This window comes from Pan paniscus, chromosome 6 (assembly GCF_029289425.2).
Source record: "Pan paniscus chromosome 6, NHGRI_mPanPan1-v2.0_pri, whole genome shotgun sequence".
In the NCBI taxonomy this organism is placed as follows: Eukaryota; Metazoa; Chordata; class Mammalia; order Primates; family Hominidae; genus Pan; species Pan paniscus.
The window spans coordinates 182,427,954-182,447,610 of record NC_073255.2 but is presented as its reverse complement, the minus strand read 5'-3'; positions in this window follow the sequence as shown (position 1 = coordinate 182,447,610).

Sequence of the window (19,657 nt, the reverse complement as noted above, 5' to 3'; positions counted from 1 at the left end):
ACTTTGCTGATCAAAGATTTTAGATAGTATATTAGAATGTCTCTGGTAATAAAAATAAAACTTTAAAAAGAAAAAACTAGTGTGAATCATATTTGGTACATTTTATTAATTTGTAATAAATACAATTTATAGTTTATAAATGCATTATTTTTATTGATACATTTCAAATATTATCTTGAACACTTTGCTCAGCCTGCTGATTTGAAATAAAATGTAAGAGCAAGATAAATGAATTTATTTTTAATAAAAAATTCAAGATTCAGAATTTAGGTAAAAGGCCATTTTTTGGCCTAGATATGGTGGTCTAGCTAAATTACTTTACATATGCATATTTTGAAAATCAGACTCCAAAATAATATACATTAAAATGTCATTTTAAAACTTTATAATTGTCACTAAAGCATTTTTGTTATATAAAAAGTTAAAGTAAATTAAAGAGTGTGCTACTTGTTAAATAGAACAAAATATAATTATGTACTAGAACTGTGTCTGGAACATTTATATTTATATTTGTCAAATAAATGCATAATTATTATAGAGATTGTCTGAATTTAAAAAGAGATATTTGTTGAGTTACACACACTGTAAATGATGGTAGGCCTACATTTGTGAGCAAAAGAGATATCTCTTTTGTCCTCATGAAGCATCTACTATCATGGAGAATACAGAAATTATTACATAATGACAGAAATGATTTCCTAGTTAAACGCTATTATAAGTGATATGAACAAAAATAACAGGATTCTGTGAAGGGGCATAACAGGATCTATTTAAACTGTGACACACAAGACAATATCTACAGGAAGGTAAGGTTTACCATGTGTCCTAGGACTAAGCAGACCTTAACCAGGAACCAGGGAGTGAAAGAATAAACCCTGGTGATGGGATAGCATCAATGAGGCCACTTGAGGTGAGAGAAACTCCAGCATTTTTACAGATACTGAAAGACATCTAATGTGGCTATCATGATGAGTGAAACTGGCATAAGATGAGCTGGAGTTGGGTGGGTGGAAGAAGCCAGGTGTAGTGGATTGACTGGTGGGCCCCAAAGATATCAGATCTTAATCCCTGGAGCCTGTGAATGTGATTAAGTTGAGGGTCATGAGATGAGATATTAACCCTGGATTAACCCTAAAGAAGATTAATCCTAAATGTCATCACAAGTGTGTTTGTAAGAGAGAGGTAGAGGAACATCAGAAACATAAAATAAGGCAATGTGAGGATGGAACAAGAGACATTTAATGATGATGAAATTGACAACTGGAGAGAAGCGGCCTCAAACCAAGGAGTGTTGGTAGTTACCAGAAACCAGAGAAGGCAAGGAAGACATTATGCTCTAGACTATCTGGAAAGAAAATGGCTCTGCCAACACCTGGATTTTGAACTTCTGGCCTCCGGAACTGTTAGAGAATGCATTTCTGTTGTTTTAAGCCATCTAGTTTGTGGTAATTTTTTAGATCATTCACATTTAAGGCTCTAAGTGCAATAGGAAGGAATGGGTAAGTTCTTCTGCAGGGTTTGGTATTGTCTATTTAAGGGGTAAAAATAAGTCACTATAACTTCCTTGTGGATAATGGACTATAAAAGTCACTAGGGGAAGCTAGAAGACCAGTTAGGGGAGGCCACCTCAGTAGTTCCATTGAAAGATGAGTAAATGATAAGCCTGGAATTCAAACCAATAAACTCAAAGCAGCAAAGCAATTGAGTAAATATTAATAAGCAATAGGTCATTTTGCTTAATATATTCTCCTGAGGCTTTATTTAAGGGAGACTTAAATCTCCAATGATTTCTATGTATTTACCTTCTTGGCAACTATAAGGAAAGTAATAGATAAGTTTCCCAAAATACAGCATCCACATTTAATATTTGTTTTGCCTATACACTTGAAACTTTTAGATTACAGACTCAACTTTAATATATATTTACTTTTTTCATTTTTCTTAATCACATACACAAGTATTAATTAGATGTGTTGATCAGGAGGAGATAAACTACGACCATGTGAATTTCATATCATTCTCGAAATAAAGCAAACTTAACTAATGGATACACTTCATTGCAACTCATCCTCTTATCACATCTCCAAAAGCTGCCTATGGAGATCACAGAAAGTTTAGTTTATGTGGAAAGAAGTCTACTAATTCAATAAGGATATATGACACAGTTGTGAATAGGTGTTTTCTCCAGATTATACATGTACAATTTAAACTTTAAAGTATATATATGTAAAGTATAGATTAACATGTGATATGACCAGTATTAGGGACAAGTGGGGTAGCATATAAAAGAGTGATTCATGTGCATGTAATACTATGAGATGATTATCAAATTCTAACTATTTGCCAGGCACTCTTCTAGGCTCTTAACAGGAATTAACCAATTTGATCCTCTCAATAATCTTATGAGGTAGGTATTTTTATTATCACTTTCTCTTAAAGGTAAAGTCACTGAGGGACAAATTACTTGACTAGGAGTAGACAACAAGACGGTGGGAGAACTGAGATTTGAACTTCAGCAGACTCACTCCAGACCTACAAAACACTGTATCACAATATGATTTTGATTATTTTAAAGTTATTTATATTAGCACATTCAAATAATAAAAAGCATCATTTCCATAAGATGTTAGAATCTTTGAAACAACTGTCAGTCCCTTAAAGAAAACAACTAAGTTGTCTGCTAATATCTGCCACTTTATCACCGCTCACATTTTTGACTGTACTGTGTTCTTTTGAATAAACGATGGATTGAATGAGTAAATACGTAAACTAAACAATTTTAAGGCTGATTGATAAACTCAAGGCCAATCAAATTGTTGCCCAACTATAGGATTAATTATTCGAAGAAAATAAAATGTTGAAAAAACAGTGGTCATGTTTTAGGGCAATGATTACACTTCCTCACACCAATTATTTCAAGGAGTTGTAGGCATTTTACAATTCGTATTTCCTTGTTTGTATGGAAATAGTAGTATCTGACCTATCTCATAGGGTTGAGTATCCAGGCGCTATTATATGTCAAACATGACTTCGATTCCAAAATACAGTCCTCTAAGTGAGGGTGGAGGGTGGGGAGAGATGGTTTGGGGATGATACTGTTCCATCTCAGATCACCAGGCATTATAGTCTCATATGGAGCAGGCAACCTAGATTTCTGACATGCGCAGTTCACAACAGGGCTCCTGTTCCTATCAGAATCTAACGCCGCTGCTGATCTGCCAGGAGGCGGAGCTCAGGAGGTAACGCTCACCTCCTGCTGTGAGGCCCTTTTCCTGACAGGCAATGGACCAGTACTGATCTCCAGCCTGGGGTTTGGGACCATGCTCTAAGTTTAAATAATTCAATACTGAATACTTTAAAAATTATTTTCTGAACTTACATGATAGATTCTATACAATTTTCAATAAGCAAAAGAGATGGGTAGATAGAGATAGGTAGACAGATAATAGATGTATAAATAGAATATGACAGAGAAATGAGAAACAACAAGAGATCTCTAGACTATCCCTAAAATTAATCTAATTATTGGAAGCCTGTATACTGTTAACATCTCCCCCTTTTCATTACCCAAACTTAAAGTGCAAAAATTCCCTGTTTCCTCACTACATAATAAATCTTATTCAAACAAAAGAACTCTAACATAATCCTCATTGTTATTTATTATTTAAAAGCCTTTCTTGCCCAGACTTCTGTTTACATGATGTCTTTCCTGGGTCATTACCGATAGCTCAGAGTCCATTATCCTGTAAGCATTGTTTAAAATGCAAGGCAAACCTGTCCACTCGTTCTCACTAACCCTCATTTTGTCCTGCAGATGATCACCCTTGTTAGCCCTGCATTTAGGTACTGAGAAGAACATGGATCAACGAAACCATTTCCTGTACTCCCTTTTCCAATACATATGACAAAAGATGAGACATCGCTATTTATGTCTCTCTCTCTCTCTTTCCAAATCATCCTTATTTATTCTGGTCTGTTTATTTTAATTCACAGGCTAGTTCTAAAAATAGGGAAAATGTTTTCTTTTTTCTCAATCATGTGATACATTATTATGCATTGCAGTCTTCTGTGTGGAAACCTATCAAGACTTTGAAAAAGTAAAATACATTTTATAACATTGTCTTTATTCATGCACTTACTTCATCCTCTCATATAACTTCAACTTAAAAAGCTGGTTTTCCCACACACAAAAAAAACGAGCTTTAAACATGTAAAGCTGAAAAAGCTAGCTAGTTTATGCATTTGGTTTTGTGTGAAACAATACAAAAAAATCATTATGCATTTTTTACTTAAAAGTTGCTAAGTTGAAAGTTCTGATATTTCTTATTAAGTGAATTAGTGCTGAAAAAGTTTCTTCACAGCTATTTTGTATGATAAAGTGGTTGATGTTTCAAAAACATCAAAATGAATACTTTTAGCCTCAACTGTAAATTGAGAAATTGTGTTAACTATTAAATGATTATTTTTCTTCTTTTGCAGAGGGAAAAAATGCACCAGGATTTATTGCACCCATTAAACAACGAATTTAAGTTACATTAAGGAATCCAGTTTTTCTTTATCTAGTCTAAGATATTTTAGACCATAAAACTTCCCTCATGATATTTTAAACTAAACACTCATTTCTTCATGGAATCAGCAACATGATTTTCAAAAATTATTGTGCTTAAACAAGAGCATGAAAATTAACAAACAGAAAAATCTGAATGAACTTGAGGCAACAAAAATAGCAAAAAGAATGATCAACCAGATAGTAATTTTAAAATACAGTTTTTTAGATCAATTTCCGCAACTGTCAACATGTGCGATTCAGTGTTAATAAAGTAAGCCTAATATCTTAAAGATACAAAATACGTTTTATGCTGAATATTTCTTTAAAAGGTCATGCAAAACCCCTGTTTGGTAAATCAAATCATAATGTTGCCTTGGTCTACATTATACTTCTAGTGATACATACTCTCACAGAAAGTCTTTTGGATACAGGATAAAGTAAAAAAAAAACGGACCAAATCAGTTTTTAAAAATCTATATGTTTAAAATAAAAATAACTTTTTCATAAGGCATTACTAAGAATGTTCAAATTAAAGAGCTCTCTTGAAGGCTTAGACAAGAACATCCTTGCTCTGGGCTGACCAAGACAGTGCTGACTTGCTTCATGCTGGCCATGGCCAACAGGTGGCACCAACCCCTTCCTATAAAGACCAGCACACCAGACCCCCAAGAGTGGTCCTCTAGGTGCGTCACACAACTCCAAAGAGAAATCTTCCCAAGGAATAGCTCATATTTTTGTGACCACCTATTGACCATCTGTTGACTATTTTCTATGACAACAACCAAATTTTTTTTTTAAGCCTTAAATGTTTAACTTATTTTAAAATGCAACAAAATGAAACAAAGAAACAACCCTCTAGGAGAGTTGAGCCCAGGAGAAGGGAGAAGATGTGTATTGTGCTCTAGGCTTAGCTTATTCAACCATTTAGAACAATACTAAAGATGTCAGGCCAGGCACGGTGGCTCACGCTTGTGACCCCGGCCCTTTGGGAGGCCAAGGTGGGCGGATCACTTGAGGTCAGGAGTTCAAGACCTGCCTGGCCAAAATGGTGAAACCCCCGTCTCTACTAAAATTACGAAAATAAGCCTGGCGTGGTGGCACGTACCTGTAGTCCCAGCTACTCGGGAGGCTGAGGCAGGAGAATTGCTTGAACCCGGGAGACGGAGGGTGAAGTGAGCTGAGATCTCACCATTGCACTCCAGCCTGGCAACAGAGCGAGACTCTGTCTGGAAAAAAAAAAAAAAAAAACCAGGTTTCAGAAACCGTAAGAAATACTATTCAAAATATTCTTAATGTTATGTTGATAATATGAAATAAATTACAAAGTTTGAGATGCATCTCCCTAGAGATTACATATAACGGCCTGATATAGATCTACTTTTGTTACCATTTTCATCTCCACATATCTTACCAGCATGGGGGTGCTCTAGGGTAATCAGGGTGCAAGAGCAGAACACAAGCGATGCTTACCTGTACATGAAGATAAGAACAAAGGCAATAGTTGCTGTTTCTTTGAACAATGGACTTTAGAAAGATGATTTTTCTAATTTTTGCAACCATGACACATTTATTTCTTCATTTCTCCCAGTATTTGCACCACTCTTTCTCCACAAACCATACATTTAAAAATTATTAAAAAGTAGGCACAGCCAGGCACGGTGGCTCACGCCTGTAATCCCAGCACTTTGGGAGGTCGAGGCGGGTGGATCACAGGTCACGAGTTCGAGACCATCCTGGCCAACATGGTGAAATCCCATCTCTACTAAAAATACAAAAATTAGCTGGGCGTGGTGGCACACACCTGCAGTCTCAGCTACTCAGGAGGCTGAGGCAGGAGAATTGCTTGAACCAGGGAGGCAGAGGTTGCAGGAGAATTGCTTGAACCAGGGAGGCAGTGAGCCGAGATCCTGCCACTGCACTCCAGCCTGGGCAATAGAGCGAGACTGTTTCAAAAAGAAAAAAAAAGTAGGCACAAAACTTCTAACAGAGTAACAGTATATTCCTCTCTTCCTTCTGAATACACATGCTCTTCTGCAGTGGTAAACACTGCAGTCTAGCTTCCTTCTTCCATTCTGTCACTTTGCACACACACACACACACACACATAGAGAGAGAGAGAAAGAGGAGAGAGAGAGAGAGTAATAATGTGTATCAGCACATATATGTTGAATTACTTTCAATAGTACTTTATATATACCATCTATGCTCCCAAAGTGCTAGGATTACAGACATGAGCCACGGCTTCCGACCTAATTTGCAATTTTTTATGATAACGTTCAACGTTTCAAATTCTTATTTGTAACACATTCTTCTTCCTTAATAAGCAGAAAACTATTATCTGCTCAAATCTTTTGCCTATTTTTAATTGAGTTGCTGAGTTATCTTGGGTCTTGTTTCTTTATCAGTTTTGATGATCATTGCCTATTAATTAAACAGTTTAGATAATTTAATATAACTATTGTTATGGTTGGTTATTAATTTGTCATTTGCTGTTTTCTATTTGTCCTATTTGTTCCTGCTCTACTTTTTTACTTTTTAATGCATTATTTTAGATTTAGTGTATTTTATGGTTCTGTTTTTTCTTTATTGTTTGACTTATTCGCTATAATTCTTTGTTTGTGTTTTTGATTGTCTGCTTTCAGTATTTCCTTTTTCTTACATTACAAATTTTTATTATAATCTATTTTCAAATGATATGAAACCACTTTGTGCATAGTATAAGAATCTTACAGAAGTATATTTTCATTTTTTTCTACTATCCATTTTGTCATTAATGTCATATATATTATAAAACTTGCAAATGAATATTACTGTTTTTTATTTAAAGAGGCACTTATCATTAGGAAATTTTTACATAACAAGAAAAACTTATACATTTATCCATATAATTACCCCTTTAAACTCTTTAATCCATTGTGTATAACCAGATTTCAATTTGGTGTCATTTTACTTCTCTTTGAAAATTTTCCTTTAAATTTTTCTTCCTTTGTTTTAGACATATTGCTTCACTAACTTTTGACTTGTCTTATTTCCTCTGAGAAGTCTACCTTATTCATATCTATGTATGCACTGTTTGGTTTTTCTCTGCTTTTTTATGTATTTATTTACCCCTGGTTTTAAGCAACTTGACTATAATGTGTCTTCAAATAATTTTTGTCATCACTATATTTAGGGTTCACTTAGCTTCTTGGATCTGTGGATTTAGCTTTCATCAAATTTGGAAAAATTTTTTACTATTATTTTTTCTAATAGTATCATTTCTAACTTTTGTCCTGCCCCTTCTCTCTTTCTGGGATTCCAATTATATTTATAGTAAACTTCTCAAAATTTGTTTCACAGCTCAATGATGCACTATTTATTTTAAAGCCCTTTTCTGAATTTGGATAATTTCTATGTCTACTGTCAAGTCTCTTAATCTTTTATTCTGCAATTTCTAATCTTCTGTTAATTTCACCAGTTCTATTACATATCAGATACTGTAGTTTTTATCTCTCAAATTCAAATTGCATCTTTTTATATTTCCATGTTTTATTTAACAGACTCTCATTTCCTCTAGCTTCTTGTGCATATGGAATACAGTCATAACAACTGTTTCAGTGTTATTGTTACTAATTCTGCAATCTGTGTTTTGGGGCTAGTTTTGATTGGGTGATTTTTCCCCTTTACCGTGGGTCATATTTCCATGCTTTTTTGCATACCTGGTCGTGTTTGAATAGACACAAACAGGTGATACTTACCTTGTCATGTCTGTACCTTTGCATTTCTATAAATACTGTTGAGCTTTGTTATTGGAACAGTCAAATTACCTAAAACAGCGTGATTTCCTGTCTTACTTTAAGGTTTTGTTAAGCAGGACCAGAACAGCATGTATTCTGGGTCTACGTTTCCCCAGTGGTTGAGCAAATCCCCTCTGAGAACTCTACCAAATAACCTGTGAATCAGGAGGTTTTCCACTCTGCCTGTGGAGCTAGGAACTATACTTAGCTCCCTGTGAGTTCTGAAAACGTGTTAGGTAGTTTCCTCATACATAGGCACCGATCAGGACTCAGCTGAAGACTCAGGTGGACCGCTGCACATCTGCAGACTGCTTTTTCTGTGCAGCTTCCTCCTCTGGGCATACTGGCTGTGAACTCTACCCTATCGTCCTATGGACTCTCAACCCCCTCTCCTCAACTCATTGGGAGTGCTGTGCTTGCCTGGGTTTCTTCTCACTGCCAGACAGGCAGAAAATTCTTCTTCTTTTTTTTTTTTTTTTTTCTTGAGATGGAGTTTCACTTTTGTCGCCCAGGCTGGAGTGCAACGGCACTATTTCGGCTCACTGCAACCTCTGACTCCTGGGTTCAAGTGATTCCCCTGTCCCAGCCTCCCCAGTAGCTGGGATTATAGGCACCCAGGCAGGAAATTCTTTATAGGCAGGATACCGTGTCATTAGTAAAGCTCACCTTGTTTGTTTCTATCTATAGGAAGAACTGCCCTTAATTGTGTATCTTCAATGCTTTGAAAAATGTTGTTTGGGCCGGGCGCGGTGGCTCACACCTGTAATTCTAGCACTTTGGGAGGCCGAGGTGGGCGGATCACGATGTCAGGAGATCGAGACTATCCTTGCTAACACGGTGTAACCCCCGTCTCTACTAAAAATACAAAAAATTAGCCGGGCGTGGTGGCAAGCGCCTGCAGTCCCAGCTGCTCAGGAGGCTGAGGCAGGAGAATGGCGTGAACCCGGGAGGCAGAGCTTGCAGTGAACTGAGACCGCGCCACTGCATTGCAGCCTGGGCAACAGAGCGAGATTCCGTCTCAAAAAAAAAAAAAAAAAGAAAGAAAAATGTTGTTTGATATATTAGTCATGATTTTGGGTTGTTTGAGCCTGAAGTGTATATTCAAATGTTATTATTCTAGAAGTGTTTTTTCAAGCTTAAAATATAACAAATTTTAAGAATCACCACTATTGGAATAGACTACTCCTACTGTCAAACAGGCATGTACGACATGGTAAGGAATGCTAACCAGTGTATTTAATGCAACTCTTGTGTAGTTTCTGTGCAATTTTCTTGTATGCCAGTTATTAAAGAAAATAGCAATCAATATTTTAGTGTAACACATATATAAATACATATCTTAGTAAATGGAAAAGGTTTGGACTAGGCATTTTAAAATTATATAAATTGAAAGATTAAAAAATGTTTCTATCAAAACATTTTATGGAGGAGACTAAAATAAATGAGAAAGTTAATCATGAATTTAAAAAATAGATAAGGCATTAAAAAAAGAAAAAACTCTTAATTTGAAAGATTTTTCTAAATATGCCTATTCCCACTCCTGAAACCTCAATTTGTTTTTAGTTCATCTCATTAATAAATAAGTTCTTAACCAAAAGCAAACTTCCAATTCCCCTATACATTGTGTATTTTTTATTTATTTTACTGTTTTATTTGTCTTTTTATACCCTAAATTTATATTCCATAAAATTTACAGAAAAGGATGCAATTGCTATTAAGCATGGGGCTATATTGCTTGTTACCAAATCATATATACATATAAAAACAAATAATTTGGAATACTGCTTGGCATTTCAATATTTTTATTTGTTTGGCAATTTAATTACAGTACTCTATGGTTAGTGCTCTGTTTTTCTTCAGTAAACAATCCATTTATCTTTATTAACTACCTTATATGGAATATGTTTTCATGGAGAGGAGCAAGAAATTAAAGCCCCTCAATTTAATAAGGTTTAGTTATTAAGTGTTTAAACCTTCTAAAATCAAAATACCTAATGTCTCTTGTTTGGTTTAAATGTATTGAAAATATTAAATCAGGAAACGAAAACTCCAAAAAGACCTACTCTTTGATTTGGGATACGTTTATTAGCTTAAATAATTAAAACTAGTTTTAAGGTTTTGCATAGAATGGCACATTCCTAATTGCCCATCAAGAAATATTTCCCAGTTTTCCCATTATGCATTATGACAAAACTAGAGAAGCAAAAACAAATAATCTCAGACACTGAGATTCTCAGATAATATAATGCCAGGAGTTCAAAAAGGTAACAATTTAAAAAAAATTAGATGGTGAATGAGGAGGCAGAGCAACATGGCCAAAGAGAAGCTTCCAGCAATTGCCCCTGCCACAGGAACACCAAATTTAAAAACTATCCACACAAAAACACCTCCATAAGAAGCAAAAAGCAGGTGACTGATCATTATATATGTTTAAAATTATATCAAGGAAAGAGGAACTGAAGAGGGTAGGAAAGACAGTCTTGAATTACTGACACTACCCTTTCTCCATCCCCTGTCAATGGCTGCATCAATCTATGTGCTTGAGGGAGGGAGAGTGCAGTGATTGTCGGACTTTGCATTGAAACTCAGTGCTGCCCCTTCACAGGGGAAAGCAACATGTGACAGGATTCATCTTGTACCCATGGAGGGAGCATTTAAGCCAGCTCAATCCAGATGCAAATTGTCCATCCCAGTGGTCAGAACCTGAGTTCCAGCCAGCGTCACCACGGTGGGCAAAAGTGCTCTCAGGTCCTACATAAACTTGAAAACTTGAAATGCAGTCTAGGCCATAAGGACTGCAATTCCTGTGCAAGTCCTCATGCTATGATATACACAGAGCCAGTGGATTGGCGGCACATGACCCAGTGAAACACCAGCCAGCGTGACCAAGGGAATGTTTATGCTCCACCTTTCCCCAACTGCAGGCAGCACAGCTCGCAGCTCCAGGAGAGACTTTGCCCTTCTGCTTGAGGGAAGGACAGAGAAGGGTAAAGAGGTCTTTGTCTTGCAGGTTGGATACCAGCTCAGCCATAGTAAGATAGGGTGCCAGGCACATTCCTGAGGCCCCTATCTCAGGCCCTAGTTCCTGTTCAACATCTCCAAATGTACCCTGGGCCAGAAAGGAACCCATTGCTTTTTAGGGAAAGATCCAGTCCTGACAGAATCATCACCTGCCTTGAATAATCAGCCATGGTAGCCAGGCAGTACTCACTGTGTCCCTTGGGTAAGATTCAGAGCCATGCTGGCTTCATGTGTGACCCAGAACATTCCCAGCTATGGTGGCCATGGGGAGAGAACCCCTCTGCCTGAGGAAAGGAGAGAGAAGAGAAAACTTTGTCTTGCAGCTTGGGTACCAGCTCAGCCACAGTGGGGTAGAGCACCAAGTAGGCTCCTGGGGTCCCCGATTGCAGGCCTTGGCTCCTGGACATTTATGGACCCACCCTGAGCCAGAGGGGAGCTCACCGCCCTGAAGAAAGAGTCTCATAACTGGCAGCATTTACCACAAGCTAACTAAAGAGACTTGGGCCTTGAGCAAACATTGGACATAGCCAGGCAGTACTCTCTGTGGGCCTGGTAACCACAGGGAGAGACTCCTCTGCTTAAGGAAGGGGAAAGGAACAGTGGGAAGCAGCACTTTGTCTTGCCACTTGGGTGCCAGCTCAGCTGCAGTAGAAGAAAGCACCAAATAGATCTCTAAGATTTCTGACTCCAGGCCCTGGCTCCCAGGCAGCATCCCCAGATGCACCAGGGGCTGGGTGGGGACTAGCTGCCTTGAAGGGAAGGACACAAGTCTGACTAGATTCACCATCTGATGACTATAGAGCCTTAGGGCCCTGAGTGAATATAGGCAAGCCAGGCAGTATTCATTGCAGGCCTTGGGTGAGAACCACTGTTCTGGTTGCTTTGGGTCTGACCCAACACAGTCTCAGTGGTGCTGGCCACAGTGTTGCTTGTGTCACCCCTCCTCAAGATCCAAGCAGCTCAGCACAGAAAGAGAGAGAATCCATTGTGAAGGAATGTAAGGGGAAAGTACAAGAGTCTCTGCCTGGCAATCTACATAATTTTTACAGACCTTCCTCAAGATCACTAAGGTGGTAGCTCTATGAGTCTGCAAGAGCCACATCATTACTGGGCTTGGGGTGGCCACTAAAGTAGATATGGGTGCACTGACAAAAGGTGTAGATCAAAAGACCCATGTGCCCTGGAATACTTGGAAAGCCTTCCCAGGAAGAACAAGTACAAGCAAGCCCAGGCTGTGAAGACTAAAATAAATGCCTAAATTCAATTTCCAGACACTTATTAACATCCACCAGCATCATAACCATCCAAGAAAACATGACCTCACCACATTAACTAAATAGAGCAGCAGTCACAAATTCTGGAGAGAGAGAGATATGTGATCATTCAGATAGAGAAATCAAAATAGCTATTTTGAGGAAGCTCAACAAAATCCAAGACAACACAGAGAAGGAATTCAGAATCATATCAGATAAATTCAACAAAGAAATTAAAATAATTAAAAGAATCAAGTGGAAATTCTAGAGCTAAACAATTTAACAGACACTGAAGAAAGTGTCAGAATCTTTCAACAGCACCCTTGATCAAGCAGAATAAGCATTAGTAAGCTGAAAGACATGCTAGTTGAAAATACCCCGTCAGAGGAGACAAAAGAAAAAAAAACAATGAAGGACAATTACAGCATCTAGAAAATAGCCTCAAATGGACAAATCTAAGCGTTACTAGCCTTAAAGAGGGGGTAGAGAGATAGATCAGGGAAGAAAGTTTCTTAAAAGGGATAATAACAGAGAACTTCCTAAATCTAGAAAAGATATCAATATTCAAGTACAAAAAGGTTATGGAACACCAAGTAGTTCTTATTTTTAACCCAAATAAGAATACCTCAAGATATTCAATAATCAAACTCCCAAAGGTCAGGGATAAAGAAAGAATCCTAAAAGCAGAAAGAGAAAATAAACAAATAACATACAAAGGCCCTCCAATACATCTGATAGTAGATTTCTCAGTGGAAATCTTATAGACCAGGAGAGATTGGCATAATGGACTTAAAGTGTTGAAGGGAAAAGCTTTTATCCTAGAGTAATGTATCAAGAGAAAATATCCTTCAAAGTTGTAGGAAAAATAAAGACTTTTCCAGACAAAAAAAAGCTGAGGGATTTTATCAACACCAGATTTATCCTTCAAAAAATCCTAAAGGGAGTTCTTTGATCTGAAACACAGGACATTAGTGACTAATAAGAAATCATCTGAAGGTACAAATCTCACTGGTAACAGTAAATACAAAGAAAAACACAGAATATCACAAATTCACTATTGTGGTATGTGAACTACTTATATCTTGAATAGAAAGACTAAAAGACAAACCTACCAAAAATAATAACTACAACAACTTTTTGAGACATAGACAGTATAATAAAATATACATAGTGACCCCAAAATGTTAAAGAGTTAAAAAGTGGGGGGATGAAGTTAAAGTGTAGAGTTGTTATTAGTTTTTTTTTAGCTTGTATGTAGTTTGCTTGTTTATTTAATCAGCATTAAGTTGAAAAAAGTTAAAAGACACAGTAACATGAAATAGAAAAACTTACAACAGACACACACAAAAATAAAAAGCAAACAATTAAAACATACTACCTGAGAAAATCACCTTCACTAAAAGGAAGATAGGAAAGAAGGAAAGAAGGAAGAGAAGACAACAAAACATCTAGAAAGCAAATAACAAAATGGCAGTCATAAGTCTTTACTTATCAGTAATAACATTAAATGTAAAAGGACTAAACTCACCAATCAAAAGACATAGAGTGGGTGAATAAGTAAAATAAAAAGACCCCATGATCTGCTGCCTGTGCAAAACATATTTCACCTATAAAGACATTCATAGACTAAAAATAGTGTATGGAAAAATATATTCTATATAAATAGAAACCCAAAAAGAGCAGGAGTAGCTATATTTATATTAGACAAAATAGATTTCAGGACAAACACTGTAAAATGAGGCAAAGCAGATCATTACAGAATGATAAAGGGGTCAATTCAGGAAGAGGATATAACAATTCTAAATATATATGCACCCGACACTGAGCACTTAGATATACAAAGCAAATATTTTTAGAACTAAATAGAGGGACTCTAATACAATAATAGCTGGAGACTTCAACATCTCCTTTCAGCATAGGACAGACCTCTCAGACAGAAAATCAATAAAGAAATGCTGGACTTAATCTGCACTATAGAACAAATGGACCTAATAGATATTTACAGAACATTTCATCCAACAGCTGTAGAATACACATTGTTCTCCTTAGCACATAAATTCTTCTCAAGTATAGTCCAATGTTACATCCCAAAACAAGTCTTAAAATATTCAAACAATTGAAATAAAATCAAGCAGCTTCTCTGACCACAATGGAATATAACTAGGAATCAATAACAATAGGAATTTGGAAAAGTATACAAATATGTGGAAATTAAACAATATGCTCCTGAATGACCAGTGGGTCAATGAAGAAATTGAGAAGAAAAATTAAAATGTCTTGCAGCAAATGAAAATGGATACACAACATACAAAAACCTATGGATATAGTGAAAGCAGTACTAAGGGAGGAAAATTATAGCAATAAGTGTCTACACCACAAAAACAAAAACAAAAAACTTCAAATAAAAAACCTAATGATGCATATTAAAGAAGTAGAAAACAAAGAGCAAACCACACCCCAAATTAGTAGAAGAAAAGAAGTAATACATATTGGAGCAAAAATAGATGAAATTGAAATAAAAATAATTAAAAATCAACAAAATAATAATTGTTTTTTAAAGAGAAACAAAATAAATAAATCTTTAGTCTGACTCAATGAGAAAGAAAGGGTGAAGACCCAAATAAATCAATGATGAAAAAGCTGACATTACAACTGGTACTGCAGAAATTCAAAGGATCTTTAGAGGCTACTATGAGAAACTATATGCCCAATGAATTGGAAAGCCCAGAAAAAATGAATAAATTCCTAGACACATACAATCTATCAAGATTGTTGTTTCTTTCCAACTTTTAGGTTCAGGGGAGAAATATGCATGTCTGCTACATGGGTAAATTGCATTTTGTGGATGCTTTATGGAGAGGTTATTTCATCACCCAGGTGATAAGCATGGTACTTGATACTTTTTCAATCCTTACCCTCTTCCCACCTTACACCCTCAAGTAGGCCCTGGTGTCTATTATTCCCTTCCTTGTATCCATGTGCACTGAATGTTTCCCTGTTTATATGTGAGAACATGTGGTATTTGGTTTTCTGTTTCTGTGTTAGTTTGCTTAGGATAATGGCCTTCATTGAAAATGCATCCATGTTGCTGCAGAAGACATGATTTTATTCTTTTTTATGGCTGTGTAGTAGTCCATGGTGTATATGCACCACATTTTCTTTATTCAGTCCACAAATGATGGGCATCTAGGTTGATTCCATGTCTTTGCTATTGTGATAGTGGTGGAATGAACATCCAAAGTCATATATATTTTAGTGGAATAATTTATTTTCCTTTGGAGACATACCTAGTAATGGGATTGCTGGGTCAAATAGTTGCTCTGTTTTAAGTTATTCAAGAAATCTCTAAACTGCTTTTCACAATAGCTGAACTAATTTATATTCCCAACAATAGTGTATAAGCATTTCTTTTTATCTGCAACCTCATAGCATGTGTTATTTATTTACTTTTTATTTATTTATTTATTTATTTTTTAATTTTATTATTATTATACTTTAAATTTTAGGGTACATGTGCACAATGTGCAGGTTAGTTACATATGTATACATGTGCCATGCTGGTGTGCTGCACCCATTAACTCGTCATTTAGCATTAGGTAGATCTCCTAAAGCTATCCCTCCCCCCTGCCCCCACCCCACAACAGTCCCCAGAGTGTGATGTTCCCCTTCCTGTGTCCATGTGGTCCATGTGTTCTCATTGTTCAATTCCCACCTATGAGTGAGAATATGTGGTGTTTGGTTTTTTGTTCTTGGGATAGCTTACTGAGACTGATGATTTACTTTTTAGTAATAGCCATTGTGAATGGTGTGAGATGATATCTCACTGTGGTTTTAGTTTGCATTTCTCCAATAATTTGTGATCTAGAGCATTTTTTCATATACTTGGCTGTGTGTATGTCTTCTTTTAAGAAGTGTCTATTCATGTCCTTTGCTTATTTTTAATGGGGTTACTTGTTTTTGCATATTAGTTTAAGCTTCTTATAGAGTCTAGATATTAGACTTTTGTCAGATGCATAGTTAACAAATATTATCTCCCATTCTATAGGTTGTCTGTTTACTCTGTTGATAGTTTCTTTTACTGTGCAGAAGCTCTTTAATTAGGTTCCACTTGTCAATATTTGCTTTTGTTGCAATTGCTTTTGGCATCTCTGTCATACAATCTTTACCAGGGCCTATGTCTAGAACAGTATTTCTTAGATCTTCTTGTACAGTTTTTATACTTTTAGGTTTTACATTTAAGTCTTTAATCCATCTTGTGTTTATTTTTGTGTATGGCAAAAAGAAGGGGTTCACACTCAATCTTCTGCATATGGCTGGCCAGTTATCCCAGCACCATTTATTGAATAGAAGTTTCTTTCCTTTTTGCTTGTTTTTGTCAGCTTTGTTGAAGATCAGATGGTTGTATATCTGTGGTTTTATTTCTGAGTTCTCTAACCTGTTTCATTGGTCTATGCATCTGTTCTTTTTTACCAGTATCGCACTGTTTTGGTTACTGTAGTCTTGTAGTGTAGTTTGAAATGGGAAACCTACCAAGATTGAATCATAAAGAAAATAAAAACCTGAACATACTAATAACAAGCTATGAGATCAAAGCCAAAATAAAGACTCCCAGCAAAGAAAACCCAGAATCCTATGGCTTCACTGCTGAATTTAACCAAAGAATGAATTCTAATCCTACTTAAACTATTCCAAAAAAATACAGGAGGATGGAATGCTTCCAAATTCATTCTCTGAGGACATTATCACCCTCATACCAAATCCAGGCAAAGACCCATCAAACCAAGAAAACTACAGACCTATATCCCTGATAAAGATTGATGGAAAAAATTTCAACAAACTACTAGCAAACTGAATTCAACAACACATTAAGAAGATCATTCATTACAACTTAGTGAGATTTATCCCTGGGATGCTAGGATGGTTCGGCGTATACAAAGCAATCAGTGTGACACATCATATCAACAGAATAAAGGACAAATACCATATGATCATTTCAACTGATTCTGAAAAAGTGTCTGATAAAATTCAACATCTCATCACAATAAACACCCTCAAAAAATGAGTACAAAAAATAACTAAACACAATAAAAGCCACATGTGACAGACTCACAGCTAGTATCATACCAAATGAGGAGATGCTGAAAGAATTTTCTCTTGGATCTGGAAAAAGACAAGGATATCCACTTCTACCACTACTATTCAACATACTACTGGAAGTCCTAACTAGAGCAATCAGACAAGAGGAAGAAATAAAGGGCATCCAAATTAGAAAGGAAGAAGTCAAATTATCCTTGTTCACAGATTACATAATCTTATATTTGGAAAAAGCTAGGCTCCACCAAAAAATATTAGAACTGATAACAAATTCAGTAAAGTTTCAGCATACAAATTCAACATACAAAAGTCAGTAACATTTTATATGCCAGTAAATAATAATCTGAAAAATTTAAGAAAGTAATCTCATTTACAATAGTTGCTAATAAAATACCTAGGAATAAACTTAAGAAATGAAAGATGTCTATAATGAAAACAATAAAACATTGATTCAAAAATTGATGAAGACACAATAAAATCAAAAGGTATTCCATGTTCATGCATTGGAAGAATCAATATTGTTAAAATGTCTATTCCACCCAAAACAATCTAAAGGTTTAATGCAATTCTTATCAAAATACCAATGACAGTCTTTACAGAAATAGAAAAAATATTGTAAAATTTATATGAAACCACAAAAGACCCAGAATAACCAAAGTTTTCCTAAACAAAAAGAATAAAACTGCAGGAATCACATTATCTGATTATAAATTATACTATAGAGCTATAGTAAACAAAATGGCATGTTACTGGCATAGACATACACATAGATTAGTGGAACAGCATATAGAACCTAGAGACAAATCCATACATCTAAAGTGAACTCATTTTCAATAAAGGTGCCAAGAATATACATTGAGGAAAGAACAGTCTTTTCAATAAATGCTGCTGGAAAATCGGGATATGCATATGCAGAAGAACGAAACTAGGCCACTATCTCTGACTATATACAAAGATCCAATCACAATGGATTAAAACTAATGGGTTGAAACAAATGGACTAAAATGGACTTATACTGAAGACCTCGCACTATAGAACCACTAAAAGAAGACATTGGAGAAACTTGCTAGAACATTGCACTGGGCAAAGATTTCTTGATTGATACTCCACAGGCACAGGCAACCAAAGCAAAAATAGACAAATGGGATCATATCAAGTTAAAAAACTTCTTCACAACAAAGTAAACAATCAACAAAATGAAAAGGCACATCACAGAATGGAAGAAAATATTTGCAAACTACCACCTGACAAGGTATTATTAATCAGAATATAGAAGGAGACAAATAACTCTATAGAAAAAAATCTAATAATCCAATTTAGAAATGGACAAAAGATCTGAATAGACATTTCTCAAAAGAAGACCATGGCAAACAGGCAAATGAAAATATGCTCAACATCATTAATAATCAGAGAAATAGCAATCACAACTACAATGTGATGTATTTCACCCCAGTTAAAATGGCTAATATCCAAAAGACAGGCAATAATGAATGCTGGAGACAATGTGGAGAAAAATGGAATCCTTGTACACTCTTGGTGGGAATGTAAATTAGTGCAACCACTATGAAGAACAGTTTGGAGTTTCCTCAAAAAATTAAATATAGAACTACCATACCATCTAGCAATCTCACTGCTAGATACTAAAAAGAAATCAATATATCAAAGAGATACCTGCACTCTCATGTTTATTGCATTACTCTTCATCATAGCTAGGATTTGGAAACAACCTAAGTTTTCATCAACAGATTAATAGACAAAGACAATGTGGTCCATATACACAGTGGGGTACTATTCAGCCATAAAAAAGAATTAGATTCTGTCATTTGCAACAACATGAATGGAACAGGAGGTCATTGCATTAAGTGAAATAAGCCAGGTACAGAAAGACAAACTTTGTATGTTCTCACTTATTTGTGGGAGTTAAAACTTAAAACAATGGAACTCATGGACATAGACGGTATCAT